At 32.0% G+C, this 3,559-nt stretch overlaps 1 long non-coding RNA gene across 1 annotated transcript; it reads right to left on the bottom strand.

Moving 5' to 3' along the window:
* Positions 1-709: 709 nt before the first annotated feature.
* LOC141718932 (uncharacterized) lies at positions 710-2,685 on the bottom strand. Its single transcript, XR_012574009.1, has 2 exons — positions 2,265-2,685; positions 710-1,333 (listed from the first exon to the last, which is right to left on the bottom strand). It is a non-coding gene; the product is annotated as an uncharacterized LOC141718932 (long non-coding RNA).
* Positions 2,686-3,559: the final 874 nt, after the last annotated feature.

Raw genomic sequence — 3,559 nt, forward strand, 5'->3', positions numbered from 1 at the left:
ATGGAATTCAAAAAGATTGGCTTTCAATCAAGGAAAAAATCATAAAGTAGAAGACCAAGGGTTCAAGGGTTCCAAGGAGTGGTCTTTTTTTAAACAGGGAATAAAGGTTGGTATGTCAAGCAATTCAATATCAGAAACCAATATGTGGTAGATATATAAATTAAATAATTTAGACCAAGATGTTGAATTTTTTTAGAGAACCAAGAAACGTCTTCACTACAAGAAAAAAGGCTATATTCGACCGAAAAAAATCGGTCGAATTTAGCTTAATTCAACTACGCGCGGTCGAATTTAACTAAATTCGACAGATTTCGAATCGGTTGTAATAAAAGGAGTCGAATTTAGGAGTTTGGTCGTATTTAACTAAATTCGACCGACTAATTATGACCGGATATTGACGACCGCTTAAATTCAACCGAAAAAATTCGACTGAGGGAAAACAAATTTAATTTTTCACTTAAAATTTAAAAATCCCGCCAAAATTTTTAAATATTTTGAAAAAAAATTAAAAATCCCGCCCAAGTAATTAAATTTTCGAAAAAAATTAAAAATACCGCCAAAATATTAAATTAGACCGTATACAATCGAAAATTAATTTCAACTATTTTTTGTTGCAACGTAAATTCAACCGAATTCAATCAATTTAAACTAACACCAGATTTTAAAAAAACAGCAAAATGCTACACAATTTCATTTTATAATTTCAACCTAACCAAACTAGAACATCTTGGAATGTATCATTTCAACAACCGCAATTCTACACAATATTATCTGCAACTAATACAACACAAATGTATAAAAAGACAATGTCAACAAACAGGTTTAATGGCTCAACAGAAACAACAACAAACTTTGTCCACTTCGTTTTTCCGCAACAACAACAAATTTCAGCATTTGGATTCTCCAACATGTTTAACATCACGCTGTGATAAAAACAGCAGCAGCAGTCTCAAACGTCTCTTCTGAAACCTAAAGCATAAAACTTGACCTTTGACAAAACAGCAATGTCTATGATCCGTCACCTTCTTTCCCTCTATGCATCTAGTACGAAAACCATCACAGACATCTTCTTTTGTTTCATCAACATAAATCATTTCAATATCTTGAGTAGACTCGTGTACTTCTTGTTCTGTTTGAGTACACATCCAATGCCAGAACATGACTGCTCCCAGGTGAGATACCTTGGTAAAATGGATTACTTGACGTGGTCAGAGACTTAGCCATCAACCACCCTACTGTAGCTTGCATGCCAAGAGTAGAAGCATCCATTCCCAGAAGGTTTACAACAATGCCATTTTTTGAAGCTTTCTACAACATCGGAACGAGGAGGAGCCTAAAATAACAAACATTTGGTTCCCAGCAGAAATTAGACATATTCAATAAAAAAACAGACACATTAGCAATGATACTTGTGGCCACATAAAGAGTTCCGGAAGATATCCGAATGATCTGGTTGAGATCACACCAAATAAGAGCACAAAGCAGCAAAGCACCCACTTAAACATTTGAGGTTTCGAATAATGTCTACTTTGATGGTCAATATGAAAATTCTTACACAGCAAAGTAGTCAAGTACTAATTCTTCGTCCCCCCCCAAAAAAAAACAGAAGAGCACACACATAAACATCATAATATGTATTTTCTCTTGTATAAAATCAACACTCCTCTATCTCTTTTACTGTGCTAAGTTATCAGTACTTCTTGTATGTTTTGTGGTAGTGTGCTCCTGTACTACTATAAGAATTGGACTGCCTTTTAGATGAAATAAAAGTTAAAGATAATTCAAGCAGAAATCTAGAGCATACTTTAGCTAAATGAAAGCAGATGAGCAACATGACCAAACATGTGGTCTAATTTGTAAATCCCATTTTTATCAATCATCTACAATAATTGTGATTACAGTGTGTAAACAAAACAGAAGAACAAATGTAAATGCTTGGAAATAATATCCCACACGTATTTATGGTTCTTATTTTTTATATATAATCTTCAAATTGGATTTTAAACAAAAAAAATTGTAAGAAGGCATGAACCGTAGGTAAGGTGTAGAATCGTACAAGACTTTTACATAAAACAAAAAAGTTAGAGATACCCCTAAGCCAATAAAAAGTTTATCATATAATGAACACTCCTCTTGATTCTAATTTAACAATTATCAAACATGGATAATGTGATTCGACAATTTATACAATAATAAAAAAAATGAAGAAGCTGCTTATAAGCAAAATTAATATAAAAAAAATGGGGAAGTAAACAAGAAGATACCAAAGTTAATAGAAACCCCTTCTCTTGCTTTAACCCCCCTCAGCTTCAAGCACACAAAAATTCTGCAACACCCGCTCAAAAAAATCGAAGCAGAAAGACGCAGACCCAACAAAACATCACGACTAAATCAACCCAGACAAAAACCAGCTCCCGGACAAACAAATTTGATCCACCCATGCTTTCAAATAGGCTCATTTAGTTCCTAATTAGACCAGCTACTAAGAACACAAAATTGAAGTGAATGGGTAGAAATGAAAAGCAGGGGGTTAGACCTGAATGTCGCGATCGGCGAGAGAGAAAGGGAGAGGAGCAACATGAGCCATTTGAGTAGTAAGCTGCGAATTAGCATAAGGAGTAATCGCACCGAGAGGATTGTGTTTACGATGTTTTATATCCAGATTCTAAATTGCTTAGGGTTTCACATTGGACCGGGCCTTTGTTAAAAGGGCTACCGCCTACCATCTGTTGAAAACTTGATTATATATAAAAGTGGTTCATACTTTATTATAAAATATAAATATGAATATAAATAATGATTGAATCATATAAAAATAAATATCTGTATAGTTGTATTAACCAAAAATATATATAAAATTTAATAAATTACAAAGTCTAATCTAATCCTAAATAACATCCTAATCTTAAAAAAATATTTAAAATTTAGAAAATTATCAAATACACGAAAAATCAAAATTCTCTACTCACATATATATTTTTAATTTTTCATTTTACTAGTCAGGCATCACTTTCACCAGTACAGCTAATTAGTGTTTAGTCCTGAATGATCCAACGGTATGGATGCCAATAGATATATATATTAGTGATATAACAAAAATTTCATATCAAAATAATTTTATCTGGTTTGTCATTTTAACAGTCAAAAATCAATTTGACTAGTACAACTAACTAGTGTTTAGTACTGAATTGGTGTTTCGATTTTTTCAAAAATATTTTTCATCGGTCCAGCCATATAGATGTCAATAGATATATATATTAATGATATAACCAGAGTTTCAGATCAAAATAATTTTATTTGGTTTGTCATTTTAAGAGTCAAACATCAGCTTGACTAGTAAACTAACTGGTATTTAGTCCTGAATTGGTGTTTTAATTTTTTCAAAATTAGTTTTCATCGGTCCAACCGTATGGATGTCAATAAATATATATATTAGTGATATAACCAAAATATTATATCAAAATAATTTTATTTGATTTGCCATTTTAACTGTCAAACATCAGTTTGACTAGTATAACTAACTAGTGTTTAGTCCTGAATTAGTGTTTCGATTTTCTCA

Source organism: Apium graveolens, chromosome 1 (genome assembly GCF_009905375.1).
Source record: "Apium graveolens cultivar Ventura chromosome 1, ASM990537v1, whole genome shotgun sequence".
Taxonomy (NCBI): Eukaryota; Viridiplantae; Streptophyta; class Magnoliopsida; order Apiales; family Apiaceae; genus Apium; species Apium graveolens.